Source organism: Anguilla rostrata, chromosome 8, assembly GCF_018555375.3.
Source record: "Anguilla rostrata isolate EN2019 chromosome 8, ASM1855537v3, whole genome shotgun sequence".
Taxonomy (NCBI): Eukaryota; Metazoa; Chordata; class Actinopteri; order Anguilliformes; family Anguillidae; genus Anguilla; species Anguilla rostrata.
In genome coordinates this window covers 3,182,855-3,207,233 of record NC_057940.1, presented here as the reverse complement: position 1 = coordinate 3,207,233, position 24,379 = coordinate 3,182,855, and the positions used below count along the sequence as shown (strand labels likewise).

The 24,379-nt window shown below is 46.4% G+C and overlaps 1 long non-coding RNA gene across 1 annotated transcript in view; it reads left to right on the top strand.

Annotated features, from left to right (window-relative positions):
• Positions 1–574: 574 nt before the first annotated feature.
• The window catches only part of LOC135260328 (uncharacterized), a 38,165-nt gene continuing 14,360 nt past the window's right edge, over positions 575–24,379 (top strand). The window contains exons 1-2 of the long non-coding RNA XR_010331526.1: positions 575–936; positions 9,008–9,098. This is a non-coding gene — a long non-coding RNA (uncharacterized LOC135260328). The remainder of the gene's footprint in view (positions 937–9,007; positions 9,099–24,379) is intronic.

Below are 24,379 nucleotides of genomic sequence, written 5' to 3'. Positions count from 1 at the left end.
TTAATTTAACTGACAAACATACTGAATGTTTTCCTCTTTCCGCACTCCCGCCCCCACCATAAAAAAAAAGATATGGTCATATCTATGTTGTATTATCAAACATCATAACTGTCTGTTTACCCTCTGTCTGCCCAGGACAGGATACAGGGTGCTCTGCTAAAAAACCGAATCTTTGACCCCAATGACATCTAGGCCTGGCTGTAATTTTCGAATCATTAATGCAAAACAGCCTTGGCCTCTTCTTCCAGGAGACGTGGTTTGAAAAGGCTGTTTAAAAAGCAGTGCAGCAGGTTAATTGATTTGCCTTCTTCTGGGAGATGACTAGAAAAAGAAAACATTGCGTTAATGCATTACACAACCGATTCAGTCCAATAGCCCCATTCCCTCATTGGCTCAAAACCAGAATTAAGTTTTTAAACTTTTTTTTTAGGCATGTTCTCCAGATGCTCGCATCCAGAATGGCCTTGACATTGTTTTTTTAGTTTATTTTTTTACATACAATCCATTTATAAGGGCTGATGTTTACTGAAAACGGTTGAAACAGATGAGTTCCACCTGGGAATCAAACCTATGACCTGAGCAAGAAGAGCAACATTGCTGATGTCCTCCCACCGCTAGAGGGCAGCACTGGCCCAACAGACAGGAGTTGGCCACAGCTGTGCTTCATTGCAATCACATCAGCTGTGGCCGATTAACTGATTATGGGCTCTATAAGAGGCCTGGCTTCCAGGCTCTAGAGCAGAGGTGTTTGGGAGCTGGGGGAATGCATAGTGTGGGGGAATGTGTGCCAGGTTTTTTTTTTTTTTTTTTGGGTTTGGTAATTTTTTGTGTGTGTGATTTTGGCTTCGTTTTGTCTTTGAAGTTTTTGGTTGCCAGATTGGTCTTTTTTTTTTCTTCAAGATTTCCATTGTTTTTTTTTTGGAGGAATTAAAGGCGGTAAGCCAACATTTTATTTTCTGTGTTTTGTCCTGTCCGTTCACCACGTGAGCAGTGGCCAACCACAGCCCTGCCTCACAATACCTTGTGTCATCGTTCCTGTAATAATACAGTGCGGCCTTAAAAGTAAAATGGATCTCGATGGCATCTGGATGAGAAATGACAATGTAAATCATTTCCTCGCACCTCAGACTCAAGTAAAATTGTGTGCATTTTTACACTCAGCCACAGTGGAATGCGTACAGTACTTATCTGCTCCACAGCAGGCTTGTGGGAACCTCACTTGTTAGCACATTTTTTCCGGGGCGATGTTTCTACCCCCAAAGGGTCTGGCCCAAGAGCCCTCCATCAGTGGAAAAACTATGAGATTTGCGAGGCTGAAAATACTGACCTGACATTTATGGGCGATTCAGCTGGGGTTTGTTTAAAAAAAAAAAAGAAAAAGAAAAAAAAAAACTAAACGAGGCAAAGTGTTCAGAATTGCGTAACTTTATGGTTTCGTATTTTATCAGTATCAGATGTCGCAATGCAAAACACTTACTGAAGGAAAAACAAACTGGGAAAATAAAAGTGGAAATATTTGAGATTAAAAGAGCATATACTGTATATAAGAGAGTTTAACTTGATCAAGTAGTGTCAGTGGCTGTGTATCTGGGTATTTAGTTAATCATTAATGACTCTCTAATGGCTAGAAATGTAAAAGGGCTGAAAGTACATAATGAGAAAAAAAAAGATTGTTTAATTCTAAACAACAATCTAAATAAAGGAATTTACCAAGGCTACACATTAAGGGTCAGTGTTAATTGTATAATCAGCAAGGTTAATTGGCCAATTAAGTGCTAAATGACAGAACAGAACAAGCAGACGCCGCAGGTTCAAGGTTGAAGAGCCCGATATATTCCTTCAGTATTGACTTTGGAGATGCAGATCAATACTGAGCATATTAACATATCCCACTGTAAAAAAAAAAAAAAAAAAAATGTACAAATAAAAAAACAGGCAATGCAATGAATGAAAATATAAGATGTCATATTTTTGCCATTACTGCTGTCCCCTTCAAACATACTTTTTCGACGATAGCCACGGAATCAATCACCTTCCGGTGGCAGTTATTTAAAAATTTGCCTCAGGGTTGCTCCGGCAACTAGTTTTCTGTTGTTGCTACTTGCCAAGGTTGCCCATTAGAGGCAATAGCAGGAGTTTGTAAATAGACGGTTAATTGATATAGCCACACCCTCTCGTTGGCATAGACAGACCACTGTTGGCTCCCCTGCACAGCACTATGGGAAATGAAGTCTTTTTTTTTTCTCCAGTCAATGATTTGTGCTGCTGCACAACCTGGGAAACTGAATTTACTTAATTGGCAACAAATGATATTTTCTTGTCTGTTCAGGGGGGGAGTGCTGGCTTCCTAATAGATGTTTGGAGAAGCGGATTAAGGGGATAAAGAGTGGTTTTAGAGAATTAAAGTGATACAGGGCCTGTCAGGTTTGCAGATAGTGAAGGGAGAGCAAGCCAGTATGCAGTGAGCTCCATAATGTTTGGGACAGAGACTTTTTTTTTTCCTTGATTTGGCTCTGTACTCTACAATTTCTCATTTGTAAGCAAACAAAATGCGGTTAAAGTGCATATTCTCAGCTTTTGTTAAAGGTTTTTTTTAATTTTTTAAATACATTTTGGTTTCACCATCACTGGAAATCACTGCACTGTTTTGTGCAAGATGCAAACCACTAGTTAGCTGCAAAAACAGGATGGTCAGGTTACAGTTTGCTAAGAAGTACCTAAAAGATCCTGCAGAGTTCTGGAAAAAGGTCTTGTAGACAGATGAGACCAAGATTCACTTGTATCAAAATGATGGCAAGAGAAAAGTGTGGAGGCCAAAAGGAACTTTCCAAGATCCAAACCACCCCCCTCATCTGTAAAACATGGTGGTGGGGTGTTATGGTTTTGGCTGCCACAGGTACTGGCTCCCTTGTCTTCATTGATGATGTAACTGCTGACATCAGCAGAAGAATTAATCTTGAAGCATACCTGCTCAGGTTCAAGCAAATGCTGACAAACTAATTGTATGGCGCTTCATCCTACAGCAAGACAATGATCCTAAACACACTGCTAAAGCAAAAAAAAAATGAGTTTTTGGCCAAGTCATTCACCCCAATCTTAATCCTTCTTAACATGCGTGTCATATGCTGACGAGAAAACTTAAGAGCAATTAGACCTCAGAACGTACAGGAGCTGAAGATGGCTGCAGCAGGGGCCTGGCAGAGCACCACCAGAGCAGATACTCAGCACCTGCTGATGTCTAAATGGTAAATGGACTGCATTTATATAGCGCTTTTATCCAAAGCGCTTTACAATTGATGCCTCTCATTCGCCAGAGCAGTTAGGGGTTAGGTGTCTTGCTCAAGGACACTTCGACATGCCCAGGGCGGGGTTTGAACCGGCAACCCTCCGACTGCCAGACAATCGGTCTTACCTCCTGAGCTATGTCGCCCCATGTCTATGGGTCACAGACTTCAAGCAGTCACTGCATGCAAAGGATATGTGATATATAATTGCAAGTGAAAATGGACTGATGCACTGCAGGCTCCTCTTTTAAACAGTTTTAAAACTCTTTTTAACTATTGATGCAGTGTCTTAAAATTAAGAATCGTTTGACTGTTATTTATTTATTTATTTTATATATTTAGGCATTTAAGATGCTTTCATTGCTTGTTTTCTTTTTATTATTGTAATGCCCATGCAATTCAGTGTACCTCTGCCATGTGGGTAATAATAAACTTGAACTTGATATGACAAAGTACTAAACATGATTACTTTCATTTACATAACATTAATATGCCCCAAACATTATCATGCGCGTAAAAATGAGGGTATGTATAAAAAGTGCTGTAATTTTTTACATGATGAAATTGGAGTGTATTAAAAAATGCTAAAGTAAAATACTCTTATCATTTGCAAATGTATTTATTTATAGAATATATTCATTATTATACAATAAGTAACTGAGTAACTGAGAGTTCGCTCAATGCATTTAATTAATACAGTCAAGGAAACATCAATGCAATTAAAAACATTCGCAAGATGAACAGCATTGTCTGTTGAGATAGAAAAGGACACACATTTTCTCAGGGAAAAAAAGGAGACTGGAGTCATTGTAGATGCAATCTATCGTGGTTTTTTATGGAGACTTTGCCGAATTTAATTTACACCGGGACAGATGTCCCCCAGCTGACGGTAGGACACATTTGGAGATGCATTGGGGGGGGTTGAAGCGAAGTTTGATTAACGCTCTTCAACTAGTGAGCAGCCAATTATCACTGTCGTGTTAAGGGAACGTGATTTACAATTTTGTGTAAAGAGCAGACCAATCACGCGAATGAAAACGGCGCTCATTAGCATAATGGCGACGAGCTCAAGACGTGAATGATTTTCTAAAATCTAAAATCCGGTTTGCTTTTTTTCCCCCTTCTTCCTCGCTCACACACGGGTTAAGGATTTAAACGGGTTGATCGAATTTCTGAACTTCAGAAGTGCCTGATAATATAATTAGTGCCCCGTGGTGGAGTGTTTCATTTAAAAATGGACTAGTGTCACTATATTCTGGAATATAAATTCGGACAGATATTCGCTGGAACATCCAGATAGGGGTTCACAGGGTTTGCCTAAACCCCCCCCCCCGCGCCCCACCCCATCCCTACACAGCCTCCTGTGAACACAGAACATTCCCCCCCCCACAGTGAAGAGCCCCTTCCCTCCCCCATACGATTGATTTAGTGGATGCATGCTGGGTTTCGGGTTTGTAGAAAGTTAAGACGCCAAGTTCAGTACGGGCAGATTTGAAAGTGAAAGAGTGCACAAACTGCCCCCCCCCCCCCTCCTTTCCCCAGTGACAGTTTACTGGGAGAGTTCCCCTCTCAATTGAAAACATCTCTCCATTCGCTGTCTCCTTGAGAGTAACTCCACTCCTCCAAAGTGGATTTTGCTGAAGTTTTTACCCTAAGTTTCCGATTATGTTACCTGGACTGACAATTAAAAAAAAAAAAAAAAAAACACATAACAAAAATAAATAAATAAATAAACCAAAGTTTGTTCACGTTTCATCGGAGACGTCAAATCGGCGTTTCTCGTTCCCGCTGATTTGTTTGTTGTGCCAGGTACCATGAGCTCTGGAATCACTCACCTCCTTCCTCCTAATGAGCCCCACTTATATGGTTTCTCCAAATAAATGATCCCCAGGAAGGATAAATCAATCGAGCACAAAGAGACAGCCTTTCTCCTTTAATTCTCCGGGCCTCCTTTTTAAAAGCCAAACAGGTTGTTGTTTCCTTAAAAGTGATTAGTTGTTGGGGTCGGGTCAATATAAGACACAGTTGTCAGCGTGCCCACTCTCCCCTGCTTCAAAATGTCACACTGTATTTTAGAGCGGACGTAGGTGGGGCGAGGGGGGGGGGGGGGGGGGGGGGCGGTGGTTTGTGGACGGCCAGAGCTTAGCGCGTATTGCATTAGCGGGAAGCTTCCTGTAACAAGAGACTCCGGAATCTTCCGCAGATGTGTTCAATTAGCATTATCTTTCCAATTAAGGAAAAAAAAAAAAAAAAAAGAGTTTGATTATCTGATATTCCTCGGATGGGGTGACTCGAAGGCGAGGCCACCCAGCAGTTTCTGTTTGGGGCCGCCCGAAAAGAAGTGGGACGCCCTACGGACCTGGGCTCTGTGTCCCGTGCCGTTACCCCCCCCAGATGAGCCGTTCTGTAAAGTCCCGATGTTCACGGCTGACAGGCTGCAGGTCTGATATGGCCTTCGGTTTGTGCTCCTCGTGGATGCCTGTAAAAAAAAAAAAAAAAACGACGTTAGAGGCTGGAAGGCATCGAGCACAATTCTCTTAACGGTGATTCGTGGATGACTCATGTTTAGTTTTGAAGCGCTGCAAACGTCCAATCGTGTTGCTCACCCAGAGAGCATGCGATGGATTTGCCAACCGCACTCCACACAAAAAAAAAATGACTTAAAACCCTGGCTTCAGTCAGACCCGTCCGGCCACCCTAGTAAGCGTTCCAAAATTAAATCCGGCACCACATCATAGCCGGGTGACTGCGCTTTTCCCCTCAAACGCTTTTCCCCCGTAGTGTTGATTCATCCGACAGATCTGGGAAGGGCCTTTATTATTACTGAGAAAAGAACTTCTGAGCTCTGGATGAGTCTGCACTTCTCACTTCAGTCTGTGCTTGAAGGCCATAATGAAACGTAAGTCCTTAGTTTTCATTTTACGTGGTTATATATATATATATGAAGCACAGTTCGCAAGCCAGGCTAGTGCACAGGCTTCATGTGTGGCTAAAGAGGCGGACTTGCAGCGACCCCAACCGACCAGCAGGGGTCACTGGTGAGTGATAAGATTCTGAATGATGTCAGAGCCAGAGGCCTCTCAGCCACAGTCAACATGCTCTTGGGGTCATAGGTCACGTACCAGAACAGAGCTGAGACAGGGTGAGCCATCCAGCGACCATTTCCTTGTGTTTCCACACCAGTTTCATTTGGTGAGCGTGAAACGCCATCTTCCATACATGTTGATTTCTTGTACATGATGTAACAGACACAGTCCACCAGACACATATGTGGATATTACTGTTTTTGTCACAAGACACCATCTTGTAATTTTTTTTCTTGGATCATTAATATTCACGCCCCACTCAAGGGGAGTGCATTTGCTCTCTACACGTTCTTATCCACTGTTTGCTTTACCTCCCTGTACTATCACTACCATTTACTTCTGATTGGAGCAATTTGCATTAATATTCATTAAATAAAGAATGTTTATAATGTGCTTCTGCTTGGGAAGATGTATTTCCCAATGGGTTCAGTTCTCTCAAGCATTTATAATGAAGGCTGCATTCATTAATTCTATAGATACCCACAGAAAGTATGATAGACTATAGGACCCACACGGTGGTTCATTAAATTACTTAATTTGTATTTTGATGTTGCGTGACATAAAATTAAAAACAGAGTATGTAAGCAGTTAATACGTTAAAATCAACTATTAAAAAATAGTTATAAAAAGAGAGTAACAGATGTTGGATGTAGCATCTCATGAAAAACATAAGCACAACCGGTTCTGAGAAGATGCACACAAGAGCTCGGGTTAATAACTGGTTCGGGCAGGCTGAACAGCAGTAACATATACACTCTTACAGTGCACAGACAGAGCAGGGACGGAGGTCCAGAAAATGGACTTGGAAAATTAACACTCAGAGAGCGGCAAAGTCCACAAGCAACTGACTTCGTTTGGTACACCGGCCCGGTGGAACTTGGCCGTGATTGGTCAGTTCGCGGGCGGGAGCGTTCCCATTGGTGGAGGTGCGTAGCATAGCGTAGCGTGCGGACGCGGCATCGCGAAGGCGTACGCCACGTTTCGGGCGGGGGGGGGGGGGGGGGTGGGTAACGCTGATTTATTTGGGCGGCTTGGGACCGGGACAATTGCCGTGACAGCCTCGTTAAGGATAACAGAGCAGTCAGCCAGCCTGACTCTGGCTCCCCGTTACCCTTCATTTGCATTGAATTAGCTCTTATCTGCGTTCGCAAGGCCATCCTTCAGCTTCAGCAGGTCTGTTCAGCACAGGGCTGCTGGAGCTGGGTGTGTAAGCACAGCCATTCATTTGGGCTCAATGGTGGTTTAAAAGGACTGGAGTTTAAACCTGTAGACACTGACCCCTCCAGGACTGGAGTTTAAACCTGTAGACACTGACCCCTCCAGGACTGGAGTTTAAACCTGTAGACACTGACCCCTCCAGGACTGGAGTTACACCAGCAGACACTGCGGCCCTCCAGGACTGGAGTTTAAACCTGCAGACACTGCGGCCCTCCAGGACTGGAGTTACACCAGCAGACACTGCGGCCCTCCAGGACTGGAGTTAAACCTGCAGACACTGCGGCCCTCTGGGATTTGAGTTCTAGTTTAAAATCCCCGTTAAATAAGATACAATATGTACCCATTCTATTTTATGTTTCCATGGTTACTTGACGGGTTTGTGAAGCTATAACATAAGCAAAACTTTGATGCACAGAATGAATTTAATTAAAACAAAAACGCTTTCGTCAAAGACCATCTCTGTCTAAGTCGCTGAAAATAATTTCAGAATGTTCTTGGCAAGAGGTGAAAACCAAACAGGACTTTTGTTTGCGCATAAAACATGCTGAGTCTGAAACTGCTTCCTCATGACTCACTATTGATACACTGGCTCGAACAGGAGGTGCACTGTCTGTGTACTTATTTTAGTGCCGCACTATACGCTAGAATGGCTCGTTAAATTCAATACATTTTTTTTAAACGTGTTAATTTGATCCCATTGTCAAAATCGGGCTCAAAATGCTGGTGAACTGAGTTACCGTATCCTGTCAAGCTAACTTTTACATTCGTATTAACAATGAGTCATTTAGCAAACATCCCAGACCGATATTTTACAAATAGTGCAAAAAGGGTTTAGACAAAGAGCAGAGACGATCCCAAGTCATCGACCGTTTGTTTTGTCGGTACATTAACCTGCAACAAGTTGATGTTTCCCCACATGATTTAAAAACTATTTAAAAATGGCTCCTCAGGCAACTTTTAGATGCCCCCCCCCCCCCTTCTCTTACTCGAGGCCAGGGATCAGCAACTCACGGTCCTCGAGGGCCAAGAACTGCTGGATTTCTACCCTCCCTTTGCCTGGGAGTCAGGTGTGAAGACAGTCTGGCCGATCAGTGGCACTAATTACCCGGGAGAAAAGAAAACCAGGGCTGGATTTGGATTTGAGGGCCAGAGTTGATGATCCCTGCTCTACGCCTTACACATTATGCTACACTGGGGCGGCTGTGTAGTATAACGGGTTAAGGAATGAGTCTTGTAACCTTTTGATTCCCTGGTAGGACACTGCCATTGTGCCATTGAGCAAGGTACTTAACCTGCATTGCTTCAGTACATATCCAGCTGTATAAATGGATGCAGTGTAAACGCTGTGTAAAACGTTGTGTGCTGTACGTCGCTAAACGCCTGTAATGTATTGTAATGCCTGTGCTCGATGCATTTTAGGTTGGTGCTGGCGGGGCAGAGCTGGCGGGACAGTCCTGGTGGGACGGCGCTGGTGGGACGGTCCTGGCGGGACGGTGCCGGTTGGCGTAAGGTAAGGGGGACGTGCAGTTCTTTATCGCCCAGAATGTCCCGGCGCAGACTGACTTAATGAAAACAAGACGTTCCTTCTGACGTTTCGGCAGCTCCCCCCCCCCCCCCCCCCTTCTCTTGGAACTCTCTGTTTCTGAGCTCACGCTCGTGTCTGCGAGACCCGGGCTGCTGGCGATTACTGATAAAATGTTCACCGACGGACAAAGAACCCCCGTCTTCAGACGCTCTTACACAGAGCGACTTACACAGCATAGCATTTACATTTGCATCCATTTATACAGCTGGATATACACTGAAGCAATGCAGGCTAAGTGCCTTGCTCGAGGGTTACAACTGAATCGAACCTATGACCTGGGAATCAAACCTATGACCTGCTCCCAACCCATTATACTGCACTGCCTTTGAGAAGTTGTGTTCCCAGCTCTGCGTAGAGGTCTGGGAGGAACCCTTCGGGCCGGCTCTATGTACGCATCACACCTGCTCCAGCCTGCCTGTCCTCCAGAACCTCAGGGTACCTGACACACACGGTGTTCCGCCAGGTATTCTCAGAAAAGAACAAAATAAAAATGAAAAAATGAACAGAGCACAGCCATGCCCCGAGCCTTTTCTTGGGTGAGATATGGTTTCAGAAAATATTTGATTTGTATATATATATATACACACACAATAGAAATAAAAAAACCACAAACTGTTTTTTGGTTCCAGCAGCGGTAATTACTCCATTTGTCCACACGGAGTGCCCTCACCTTCACCTCACCCTGATCCCACGGTTTAGAGCAGAGCTGTTTGTTTTGTTTTCCACTGCTAAATTACCATGGCTTTTAAGGCTGTGATTCTGTGTGTGTTCTTATTTAAAAACAAACGGCAACAACGTATGTGGATTTAGCAAGGCGCTCTGAATATACGCCGGCTGCAGCTGTCACAAAAAATGGTCTGTCAAAAAAATTTTTTTTGGAAAAAAATTGTGGAAAAACGTCTTTGCCACAAACTAGCATGAAGAAATGAAACAGTTTTAACCCTCCCGTAACCACCCCCTCCCCCTGCCAAATACAACCCCCTTTCTTTCCGACGAGGTTACACGGAGAAAGATGGCTGTCAGCTGCTACGGTCAGGGCTAAGCAAGAAATCCTCAGAGGGCGAGCAGCCTGTTTCCCATGCACCGTCATCCAATCAAAACAGTGGAAAAAACAAACAAAAAAAAAAAAAATGGCACTTTCCCAGCGGCACTCAGAGGAGTGACTCCGTAACCCCAGGAAGTGCTGGGTGCATGCCACGGGCCAGGCTCCGCCCCCTCCCCTCTCCCCCCTCCCCCAGGGGGGCGGAGCTAGTGTAGCCCACCACCTCCGGAATGTTCACAGAGATTATGTTAAAGTGAGCGGTCTGCAGGCACACCTGCACTTGCTCGAGCGCTCGAGGGCCCGGTTGGTTCTGCTTCTGAAGACGGCGCGATGTCACGTCCCAAGGCTCCCGGGCGGGGATGCGCGCTGATTCTGAGCTTACATACTGCATTCATAATTCATAATTCATAATTCATAATATATTCAGCCCCTTAACCGTCCCGTAAAACCGCGATATGGAATGCAAACCCGCCACAACCTGTCGATTTTGTGTGTGTGTGTGTGTGTGTGAGTGTGTGTGCATGCGTGTGTGTGTGTGTGTGTGTGTGCGTGTGCATGCATGTGTGTGTGTGTGTGCGTGTATGTGTGTGCATGTGCATTTGTGTGCATGCATGTGTGTGGGTGTGTGTTTGTGTGTGTGCATGCATGAGTGTGTGCATGTGTGCGTTTAAAGACTGTGTAAGTGTGCAACCAGAGACTGATAATGGTGAATTTATAGCTTATTTTGGCTGATGAACAGTGCCTCTTAAATCACCCTAAGACTCAGCGAAGAATAGATATGTATGCACTGCTTTTTCTGAACCAATGAAACTGGTGTTAACACGGGGATTGTTAAGGCTTGTTTTGCAGTTGTGATTTGCCTATAAAAATGTCTCTGCATATAAAACATCACATCCACTACTCCACTACAGTACTCCTTCACAGTACATTGCCCTAGCAACAGTTTTTGCCATATATGACTTACAGTATTTTGAGCATGGGTTCCCAACCTCTGCACTGTACAATATTCAGTGTTAATTCAACTCAACCGGAGTTTATATGGCTCTGACAGAGTTCAAAGTGTTAGCACTCGCTGCAGCGTGCAAGCTGTTTTAACACACGTTAAAAATAAACAAAAAAATAAACTTTGCACTCCATAATTGAATGTAGGTCAGCTTACTCTTTTAAGAAGAGGCGTGTGTTGTGGATTAGCTAAATTTTATAATTGCCAATATAGATAATGTGCACCTGGCACAGGGAAAGGTATTTATAGCTTACTGTGCCATTATTGCTACGAGGAGTTCAGAGGGATTGCAAGAACCAGTGGACGTTTCGAGAGAAATTGGTTAAGCACAGATGCATGCTGGGACTTACAAGCTCAAACAAATCAGACCGGCATTGGGCCCGCTCGGCGACATCCACGGCGTTGAGATGCATGCCCTGTCACGTACAGTATGCATGACCTAATGCGCAGCGCAAATCAATCATGTCAAGTTAAAAGCACAGTGATTGTGTAACAGGATAGTGTTACTGTACCCTCGAGCCTGGGCATACAAAAACAAAAAAAAACAAAAAAATTGTGCTTCCAATTCAGAAACCTGCCAGATCCCTGAGTAAAAAAAAAAAAGAAAAAGAAAAAGATTTTAAAAAAGAAAGAAAGAGGGAAAAAAAGAAGAAGAACATTTGCTTATGTAAGAGCAGCGAGCTTGAGTGAGCCAGGCAGGGGAGAACGGGACGCTCGTGCCTACGGAGGGAACGCGGTGGGTCGAGCCGTTAGCCCGTTAGCTCGTTAGCGCTTTGAGCCGGCGTGCGCCGATTCCTCACCACCATGCCCGCCAAGCGTACCGCTGGCGGACGGGCGGTCCTGGCGCCGTCGCCTGGGAAACAGGCCGTAAGGCACTCGGCTCTTGGGTAGTGCGGCAACGATCGATTGCACAACCACAACATGGCCGCTCGTGGCTTCTGAGGGCTCATGCGTTGCCGTCCCGTTGGCGTGGAGACGCTGTGAACGTGACCCCTGCATCGTGCTGCTAGCCTTTAGCGCTGTAGCTGAGCAGTCTGGGTGAACGTGACCCTGCATCGTGCTGTTAGCCTTTAGCGCTGCAGCTGAGCAGTCTGGGTGAACGTGACCCCTGCATCGCGCTGTTAGCCTTTAGCACTGCAGCTAAGCAGTCTGGGTGAATGCGACCCTGCATCGCGCTGTTAGCCTTTAGCGCTGCAGCTAAGCAGTCTGGGTGAACGTGAGCCTGCATCGTGCTGTTAGCCTTTCGCGCTGCAGCTGAGCAGTCTGGGTGAACGTGAGCCTGTATCGTGCTGTTAGCCTTTCGCGCTGCAGCTGAGCAGTCTGGGTGAACGTGAGCCTGTATCGTGCTGTTAGCCTTTAGCGCTGCAGCTGAGCAGTCTGGGTGAACGTGACCCTGCATCGTGCTGCTAGCCTTTAGCGCTGCAGCTGAGCAGTCTGGGTGAATGCGACCCTGCATCGCGCTGTTAGCCTTTAGCGCTGCAGCTAAGCAGTCTGGGTGAACGTGACCCTGCATCGTGCTGCTAGCCTTTAGCGCTGCAGCTAAGCAGTCTGGGTGAACGTGACCCTGCATCGTGCTGCTAGCCTTTAGCGCTGCAGCTAAGCAGTCTGGGTGAACGTGACCCTGCATCGTGCTGCTAGCCTTTAGCGCTGCAGCTAAGCAGTCTGGGTGAACGTGACCCTGCATCGTGCTGCTAGCCTTTAGCGCTACAGCTGAGCAGTCTGGGTGAACGTGAGCCTGCATCGTGCTGTTAGCCTTTAGCGCTGCAGCTAAGCAGTCTGGGTGAACGTGACCCTGCATCGTGCTGCTAGCCTTTAGCGCTACAGCTGAGCAGTCTGGGTGAACGTGAGCCTGTATCGTGCTGCTAGCCTTTAGCGCTGCAGCTAAGCAGTCTGGGTGAATGCGACCCTGCATCGTGCTGCTAGCCTTTCGCGCTGCAGCTGAGCAGTCTGGGACTCAACCCCACTGAGCGGCGGCAAGCCCTGTTTTTGTTGTTCTGGAAGGCGGAGGGCGGGAGGTGGTGGGTTATGACCCATGGGATGCGGAGGGACAGTCATGTGACCTGGGGGCAGGGTTTGGGTGTGTGAGTATGGCCTCGTGCTCTCGACTTGTTTTGATAACGGGAACAGGGCGCGTCTCAATGTGGCGGCACAGGGGTGACTCAGACCGGCGTGGCTAGACCTGGGATATCCCTGCAAGCACGGCGGCCATATTGCCTTCCCCCCCCCCACCCCCCCACCCCCCCACAGCTCCCACGGTCACCCTGTATTAGCCGGAACGTCCCGTCCTGCTGTGAAGTAGTAGAGATTAGAGTGCGTATTTAAGGAATGCTACACTCATGGACTTACTCATAGCTTCCCTGGATCTGTGTACATTGTGGGAGTTTGTTCAAAACATGGGAGAGAGAATTATAGTGACAAGACCTGCACGCAAGAAATTTGTGACCCACTCCTCATCTTTTTCTGTCTTTCTGATTTTCCTCTTTCCTTGTCCCCTCTCTCCTTCATAAGGGCAGATGCAGTGGTCCCTGGCATTTATGATAACCCCCCCCCCCTCCCCCACATCCAAACTTTGCACACAACTATTCCTCTAAGTGCTTTTTTATTGTCTCGGGACCTTTTAAATGTGATGGGAAATCATCGGAATGCATTTTTATTCCTGAATTTTCCACGAAACGGGGAAGTAATCACATAAATGGACCCCATTAGAGGACATGTTTGGTTCATTCTTTCCCACCCACCAGTGAAAAGAAATGTGTTTTTTTTGGGGGGGGAGTGGGGGGAGGGTCAACTCACACATTATCCCTCTGTGACATCATAAAGGGAGTTCTCTCCGACCACTCGGTACCAACAGCTCCTCACGGTGCATTGTGATGTCACAGAGTCAGGGGCACTCACAGGAAACGCCCACTCCTCCGTCTCCATGGAGATTAATGGAAGACTACCCCCCCCCCCCCCCCCAGAGTGGAGAGCAAGGTGCCAAAAAGCATTTCCTTCACTCCACAGAACAATATTAAGCATTTCACTTACTACACGGCCATTTTGGGCACAGGTCCTGCTGCACGTTTCGATGAAGACAAGTGACTAAAGGATGAGTCAGTGCGACAGTGCCTGGAAACCATTGTGTGACTCAGTAAATAAGATAATTGAAGGCAGAAGTGTCGACTTGCCTTGCCGATTTGAGCACAATAGCATCGGAGAAAAAAAAATAAAACAACTTGCAACCATTGCACCATGGGCTGTGTACAAAATAACAAACCTTCAAGCGGCAATTATTGCTTAATGTAAAGAAGGTTAAAAGATCTCCTTAGTACAGTTTGTTTCTCTGTCAGTAAACCATGTTATTGACTTAAATATAATGGGACAGTGGGAAAATGAACAAAAATATTGCATATTTTTCACTGAAGCTGCCAGTTTTTAAAGGTACGGGATTTCATGAAGTAATAAAATAAAGTAAAAATGAAGGAAAAATTGAAATTCTAGCATATTTCACAAAGTATGCAACATTTTGTCTTGAAAAATGGCAGGTTTAATTTTATTTGCCCCTGGATTATTATTATTATTTTTTTTTTTTTTTTTTTGCGCTTTTAATTTTTCATCAGCATCGGTTGCATGTTCAGACCAGACGTGGGGAGTGAGCCGGAGCGTCGGAGCCTCAAGACGCGACTCAAAGGCTCGTTAATATTCCACAGGTTTCTGTTGGTGAAAGATGGCCGAGGGCCTTGTTAAGTTAGATGTCTCCTCCGCCCCTGTGGTTCCTGTCGCTTCGCCGAGGCAGCGGGGCTGTAGAGATCACCGCTACAGCCCAGAGATGGGGGGTGGGGGGGGGGGGGGGGGGTCGCAACATGGCAAATGTGCTTCTTAGTCCAACAAGCTTCAGTGATGATCATCGTCAAGAAATGCTGCAACCTACTCAACCGGCAGCCCTTCATGGACTCGTCGTATCTTTGGGCCCTTTGGTTGTTGAGAAGAAACAAACAAAAAACTAAACAAAACAAAACCATATCACTTCGATGCATCAGAAATCATGGCAACGTCACGGTCTGCAAATGCACAGCTTCAGCAGTACCACCCACTGGGGAGAGAATTTCAGGTGGTAGTTCAGCCGTGCGAATTTAAAGAAGGCTCTAGCTCTATCTCTAGCTCTAGCTCTAGCTCTAGCTCTATCTCTAGCTCTATCTCTAGCTCTAGCTCTAGCTCTAGCTCTAGCTCTATCTCTAGCTCTAGCTCTAGCTCTAGCTCTATCTCTAGCTCTAGCTCTAGCTCTATCTCTAGCTCTAGCTCTAGCTCTAGCTCTATCTCTAGCTCTAGCTCTATCTCTAGCTCTAGCTCTAGCTCTAGCTCTATCTCTAGCTCTATCTCTATCTCTAGCTCTAGCTCTAGCTCTAGCTCTATCTCTAGCTCTAGCTCTAGCTCTAGCTCTAGCTCTAGCTCTAGCTCTAGCTCTAGCTCTAGCTCTATCTCTGCCTATCTACCTCTACAGAACTCGAGCGTCTAGATTAGCCTATCTATTCTGATGATGAGCTGCTTAGGCTAGCTACTAACCACTCTGCCACCATAATGCTCTGCTCACTCATAGGCTAGGCTTGGGCTTAAGAAGACCAGTCAGATCGAATCACCACGCAGACTTCTAGTTAATATGTGCCCCGCTCCTCTCCTGCACTCGTCCACACACACACACACACACACACACACACCACTACAGCAGGGTAGCGGGCACACACACACACAAGCACGCACACTCCACACACACAGCACACACACACACACACCACGCGCAACCCACACACACACACATGCACACACACACACACACACGCACACACACACACACACGCACGCACGCTCTTGCGGAGAGGAAATTGTTTTCGAAAGCGAGGAAGTCGCACTGTCCATCATTTCTATGTGCTGTGTAACACGAGCAAGAGATCACGAGACTAACAACTTGCTGTCCTTGCCGACCAGACGATATATTTTTTTACGCAAAAGTAAAAATAAAACAAAAGAAAGACGTTCCATTTTTAGTGCCGGCCGTTAAGAAGGCTAGAAAGGAGGGCTGGAGAATAGCTTCCTTGTTGTCAGAGGTGAGGTCTTATATAAGTTCTGTCGATTTGATAGATTTCGGACCGTGGCTGAGTAATAATAGGCTTTCCATTATCTCTCTGAGACATCCAATATGCTCAAAGCCCCCCCCCATCCCCCCCGCCCCCGATGACAAGGTAGACTGGAACATCTGTGTGTCGTTACGCCCCATCAGCGCATTCTCACAAGGGGGCAATTAATAACCAGGGGCGGGGTTGGGGAAGGGGGGGGGGGTTGGGATTTGGGGGGGGGTGGATCATAATCTGATTTAAGCGAACGGGCTGCTGCTTGATGAATGGTCCAAACGCGCTATTCATTAAGAGCAAAGCAGACGTGACGTTCGGGCCTGCAGAATCTTAGACGCGATTTGCGGTCGGATACCGCCCCCCCCCCCCCATCCCCCCGTCCCCCCCGTCCCCGTCCCCCCCGAATAAGTGTTTCCAGCACGTAAAGATCAATAATGTTAAAAAGCTGTGTCAACAATAATAATTTAATATATCTTTTTTTTTTTTTTTCATGGACCAAGAATAAAATAAAATGAAACATTTCATTGCTTCTCATAAATAAATTTAGTATCGAACGTGGGTGCGTGCGGCACACGGTAAGATTTGCAGCGTTCAATCAAGTCTAGCGGAGTTTATACAGAGTCCAACGGGGGACTCGTACCAAGGTATCAAAGCACTGTATCACGGTTAATTTTACATGGGAAATTTTACCGCGCGAGGGGGAGGGAGGGGGTGGCGGGGGGGGAATGAGCACAAGCATAACCCAAAGGAAGCAAGATAAGGGCGAATTTCAAATTCTTTCCTCAATACTGAACGTGTCGCGAGAAAACAGAAAAGGGAAGGCGGTGAGGAAACGAGAACGGAGGAAAAGTTTCCTCGAGAATTTCCGCCATTTTTCATAACTCCCCCCCCCCCCCCCCCCCCATTTTAAATGTGGTATTACATACGCATGAAACTTTGTTGAATGATTTGCCACTGAAATACACTGAAGCAGATTGTGTTCATTCGGAATAGTGTATTTTTTGCTTGTTGTCATAACTACGGGTTTTTTTTTGTCGTAAATGCGCTCTCGTACTTTTGAGAAAGGAACTCGTAACTACGAGAAAAGACGTCAAATTTTCAACGAAAGATCTTTTTTTTGTAAATAATAACATTGAATAAACAACATTGAATGCATTTCCCATCACCCCCCTCATTGGACAGTGGCCAAGAGAGTTTGGGATTTGAACCAGCAGCCCTGTGCTTTATGCTGGCAGTCCTACCCCAATAGGCCACAGGCCTGGTGGCACCCACGTCAATACAGAGTGACAAGTTATAGTACCCTGTGTTGCACTGGCTGCAGAGAAACACTGCTATAGCCACAGTTTTTATTCAAGTTTATCCAGTGCTCTTAATATTTGTGCCCTTTTCAGTGCTCCTGTGAATAAAATGTGAACACACACACAAAGACGCACACATGCACACACACGTAGACACACACACACACACACACACACGCAGACTTCTTGTCAAAAAAATAAAAAATTACAGGAAGAATACCCTGAAGGATCATGCATGATAAATTCACGTTGATATGGGGATTAATGGGAACATTTTTGTTCAAGCTATAGGCAGGGGGGAGAGGGAGGGGGAGGGGGGAGGGAGGGAGGGAGGGAGGGAGGGAGGGAGGGAGGGGGGAAGTTATGAAATTAGGCATTTAATGATTTTTGCTGTCTACAGCAAAAAAAAAAAAAAGAAAAAAAAAAAGGTAAGCGTTCTAGAACACTGCGTGAGGAGCCAGAGGTTACGTGCTGCGGAACATTCCTCAGGTCTCCATGGCGACTCATCGCCTGCGGGCCCCGCCCGTCCACACCAGGCTCCGTTCCTACCAGTCATTCACAGAGGAGGCCTGCATGCCTATCATGCGCACTGGATAACCCAAGATATTCCAACCAGATGTTTTCCTTTACAGTAATGATCGTGGGTAGCACGGCGTTTACGAGCACCCCCCCCCCCCCAGTCTTCCCCCCCTGCCCCGAGTCGCTCCCCCCCCACCTACTCCTGTTGATCCCCGATGAGCCAAGCACTCACTATGAGCCACGCCCACTGTGTTTTCTCCCTGCCAAACACACAAGCTTTTTTTTTTCATTACTATTCAGCTAAAAAAAAAAAAGAAACAGCACAAAAAAACACTGTTGCACACTGCAAGCACTGACACGTCTGAACAATGGCGTGAAATCACACACTGAAAGAATTCGTTATGCTCTGTTCTCATACGGGTTTTCTTCTTCAGCTGCTCATGTTTCTGGAGACAGATTTGTCAGGGCAGGACCTGTCCCCACAAGTGATCTGTACGTGATCCTACCACTGACACACCCTCACCCAAGCGTATACACACACACACACACACACACACACAGACACAACAGGCACTGCAAGGAGAGTACTGTCTCTCTCTCACACACACACACACACAGACACAACAGGCACTGCAAGGAGATTACTGTCTCTCTCTCTCTCACACACACACACACTACAGGCAATGCAAGGCAAGTACCGTCTCTCTCTCTCTCTCTAACACACACACACACACACACACACTCACTTACACTCATATACACAAAAACACACGCACACCATGCACAGAGTACAGGAAGGACTTTTGCCAAAGAAAAAAAAAATAATGCTTGTTGTAATATGTGTCCCCGCTGCTTACTGGTATGTGAAAACAAGCAGTGCATTGCTCAGTCCAGCTCATTTCCAGTGTCAGCCACAGGCAGCAGAGTTCTCCAGCAAGCTGATTTGCTCCAGTGCGAAGCTCATCGCCAGTTCAGACTATTGCGTCTGCACACGTATCATGCGATTTAAAATTTAATTTAAGGACAGTTCAGCATCAACTCAGCATGTAACTACGCACCATAAAAAAGAGCAGCTGACTCTTTTAAAAAATAACTGGCAAACTGTGCAAAACTGACGCAGAGGTTTGGCGACCTGCGTCTGTAATCCAGTGGTCAGGCTATCCCGTAGCATCGCTGTTGTGCAAGAACGTGCATGCTCCTGTGTACTTGTGAGTGCTCATGCACACTTGTACGTGCTTATGCATACTCATGCTCGTGCATACTTGTGCATGCTCATGCACACTCGTGCGTTCTTGTGCATAATCGTGCAAGCTTGTGCATACTCCTCCATACTCATGCGTGTTTGTGTATACTTGTGCGTGCTTGTGCATACTTGTGCATGCTCGTGCATACTTGTATGTGCTCGTGCATACTCCTGCATACTCGTGCGTGCTCGTGTATACTTGTGCATGCTTGTGCATACTTGTACGTGCTTGTGCATACTCCTGCATGCTCCTGAGTGCTTGTGTATACTTGTGCATGCTCGTGCATACTTGTGCGTGCTAGTGCATACTCGTGCGTGCTCGTGAGTGCTTGTGTATACTTGTGCATGCTCGTGCATGCTCGTTTGTGCCTGGACCCCCTCTCCGCTAAGTGCTGCCCTGCAGAACAGAACCACGCGGGCTTTCACACGCGTCTTGATTCTGCTTGCTTTAGCAGCCTCCCGTCTTTCCCCGCTGCACTTCAGATGAACTCCATCAGCCTGTCTGCACGTATTAATACTGGCTTGAAAATATGTTACAAAAAAAAGGTTTGAATGTGAAACACAACCTTCTTGATGTAGTGACGTTTTCTGTGAGCCGGCTCCATATTGAAGTGTAGCCTGTCATAAATCCAAATATGGAATAACAAGATTCATTTAAAAAAAATACATTTCTTAAAACACCTGCGTTGACACTGTGGCATGTAGATTTATGTACTGTTAAGGGTTGCATCGTCAAGCTGGATATGTGTGAATGCCAGCTGACAAGCTTTACTAAAAAGCAAGTCCTCTTACTCCACGCCACCCCCCGCCCCAATATCACCTCACGGCTCACCTCTGTCCTTCCCATGATCCTCTGCTTCAGAAACACTGGCTCCATTGATTTTCTGGGCTTATTGTGGCTCGTCTGTCCTGATCTGGTGCACTCAGTGGCTCTGAATGAAAGCGCCAGCTACTACAGGCCCAAACAGAAACGTCACTGATGAAGAAAACGGGGGTTAAATGGGAAATGGACTGCATTTATATGGACTGCATTTATATAGCGCTTTTATCCAAAGCGCTTTACAATTGATGCCTCTCATTCACACACACACTCACACACCAATGCTGAAAGGCTGCCATGCAAGGTACCAATCAGCTAGTTTGGGAGCAAGTAGGGGTTAGGAGACTTGCTCAGGGACACTTCGACACGCCCAGTGCGGGGGATCGAACCGGCAACCCTTCGACTGCCAGACAACCGCTCTTACCTCCTGAGCTATGCCGCCCCAGGGTTCAACGTGCAGCCGTGGCACGCGTGGCAAAGCTGGGCGGTTAGGGAAGCGGCCTTGTAACTGAGAGGTTGCGGGTTCGAGTCCCAGGTGGGGTGGAGGCACTTAAACCTTAAACCTTGGGGGGGGGGGGGGGGGGGGGGCAGGGGGCAGGCACTGCTCTGATAACCTGAAGGCACTTAAGCCTGAATCGCTCGAGTGGAAAAAGGCAGCTGTGTAAACGGACAGTGCGTTGAACAGAAGCAGCGAGTAGCGTAAGCGTCTGAGCGTATGCGCCTCTGCGGGGAGGCGGGACGGAGAAGTGCAGGGCTGTGGAGGCAGTTTTAGCCCGGGGGGGTCCGTGTGCCACAGAGAAGGGAAACGCCGCCCCAACCTGTCGGGACGTCCCATAACAGGAGTCTTTCGCCTGGATTACTACGCCTCTCGCTCTGTCAGTTTGCACCTTGCCTGTGCGGCGACTCCGTAAGAGCGCTGGCAACGCATTCACTCCCTCACTGCCTCTCTCTGACACACACACACATGGATGCATGCATGCGTGCATACCCCCCTCTCTCTCTCTCTCTCTCTCTCTCTCTCTCTCTCACACACACACACACACATGGATGTACATGCTCACACACACACGGATGCACGCATGCATGCATACCCCTCTCTCTCTCTCTCTCTCTCTCTCTCTCTCTCTCACACACACACACACACATGGATGTACTGCTCAACACACCGGATGCACTGCATGCACCCCTCTCTCTCTCTCTCTCTCTCTCTCTCTCTCTCTCTCACACACACATGGATACATGCATGCATGCATACCGCTCTCTGTCTCTCTCTCTCACACACACATGGATACATGCATGCATGCATACCCCTCTCTCTCTCTCTCACACACACACACACACACATGGATGCATGCATGCATGCATACCCCTCTCTTTCTCTCTCTCTCTCACACACATGGATACATGCATGCATGCATACCCCTCTCTCTCTCTCACACACACACACACACACACATGGATGCACGTATGCATGCATACCCCCCCCTCTCTCTCGCACATACACACACACGGATGCACACATGCATGCATACCCCTCTCTCTCTCTCTCTCTCTCTCTCTCACACACACACATGGATGCACGCATGCATGCATACTGCTCTCTCTCTCTCTCACACACACACACATGGATGCATGCATGCATGCATACCCCTCTCTCTCTCTCTCACACACACACACAAACACACACACGGACGCATGCACGCACACACACACACAACACCAGCTGGGGTGTGTTTATTAACAACACAAGTTATTACTTGAAGGCATAATCTTAAAAACAAGCCTATCTACCCATTTATCCTTTTATGAGTACACATGACGTGAGGCCTGTTTATCTTTTTACGAAGTAACCTTTTGTCTGACGACTGTTTTAGTTTCGCAAGTTAAAATTCCACATATAAAATTACATCATAGTGTTATCTTGATCGAAACAGGAAAGTATGCATTTATGTTGACATATAACCCTGCTAGAAACTGCATAGAAACCAGTCCAAATATCAGCGGGTTGCAAAGGTTAAATTATTTTGGGTGGCACAAAAATAGAATCGCCCATTCTTCCTCTCTGTTGTTGACTTTGCCCAGTATCGGTACGAGAGCGCCTCTGTTTCAAGGAACTCTGGGAATCCTAAAAATGCTTTTCTTAAGACAACAAGGTTTGAACAGTGTTGTCTTTTGACCTGCTTTGTCCGCAACGCGTTTATATGTAATGAGGAGTTCGTTTGGGAGTTACTGACTTAACTTCACTAGGAGAGGATCACCGACACACACATGCATAAACTTCAAATTATATTTAGTTTGTCTGATTTGGCACACACTGCATAGTTACTGTGTAGAGTTGAGTTCTTGGGTTTTGCGCACACACACACACACACAGACACACTCACACACACGCACACACACACAGACACACGTACACACACATGCATGTACATGCTCACACACAGACACACACACACGCTCACACACACGCACACACACACAGACACACGTACACACACACACAGACACATAGACACACATAGACACACACACACAGACACACATAGACACACAGACACACACACACAGACACACATAGACACACATAGACACACACGCACACACACACACACGCACACACACACACACACATCAACACACAGACACACACACACAACAAGGCCACATTATCACCCTCCAGGTGGGGAGCCCAGTAATGGAGATGGGGGGGGGGGGGTGGGTTTGGTTTGAACCCCCCGCCCCCACCCATTATTGTTCATATGTATACGTGCGTATGTATTGAAAATAATCTAAATGGACTGTTTAATGGCTACGTTGAGGATGTGCAGCCCCAGGCTCCTGAGTGCGATGCTGTTTCTGTGGCTCTCGGGTTGGAATGGAGGCCGTATGAGTTTATTACGGAAGAGCGCCGGTGGAGAAACAGCGCATTCGCATGGGCGGGCATCTCCGAGGCGAAGTAAATAACACGATTATAATTAAGATCACGTCCACAGCCAAAGCTTCCATGAGACGCCACCAGGTTATTGTTCCGTCGACGTTCCGTTCAAAGCAATTGAGGCGAACCTGCCCTCGGAAATGATCTGGATTACGTCGTGTGTTAGGTGATACGCGTGTTTCGCTTTAAAAAGAAAAGAGAAAGAAAAAAGAAAGAAAGGAAGAAAAAAAAGCACGACGGTAAGTTGTCTTACTCAAGGCCAGATCTCGGTGATGCAGATGACGAAACCTATAAAATTACAGTTTTTGTGTTTTGAGGGCAGTTACTTCAGAAGCCGTTGACATGGCAGCTGCTGTGTTTCGTCGCCCAGGGTGGTCCAGGAGTGGATGCAAAAGCACAATCCCATGATGCCGTCTGTTCTGTGGGCCCACACAGGCTTTTAAAGACTGAGGCTAGGAGCACCGTGTCACAGTTTTCTGAAATCGGCGGCGATCTTAGAATCCTTTATGAAATGCCCCCTTTCCGCTATTTATTGCCGTTGAATGCTACGGCTATAAATAGCTTACGTGTTCGTCCGTGCGGCGCCATTTTATTTACGCCGAGATGTGAAAATGCAGTGAGGCGACATGTGACATTAGCGAAGGTACGTACTGTACTGTATCGGGGGGCTGCACCCCAGTCCTGGAGATCCACAGGCTCGGCTAGCTTGCGTTGTAACTCAGCAGTGAACTGGTCAGTTCCAGCAGTTTAGGCCAGGGTTTCCTCCTCACTGGGAGTTTTTTTTTTTTACTTTATGTATTCGCTATTTGGGGGTTCAGGCCTGGTGTTTGCTCTGTTTGCTCTTTTTTGCTCTGTCTCTTGCCTTGCTTCTCTGTAAAGTGTCTTTGTGACAGTTCTCTGTAAAAAGCGCTATGCAAATAAAATAAAATGTAATTAAATTTATCAAACAGGTAACTATCACACAGGTATCTATCACACAGGTATTTATCACACAGGTATCTATCACACAGGTATTTATCACACAGGTATTTATCACACAGGTATTTATCACACAGGTATCTATCACACAGGTATCTATCACACAGGTATCTGTCACACAGGTATTTATCACACAGGTATCTATCACACAGGTATCTGTCAGACAGGTATTTATCACACAGGTGTTTATCACACAGGTATTTATCACACAGGTATCTATCACACAGGTATCTGTCACACAGGTATTTATCACACAGGTATCT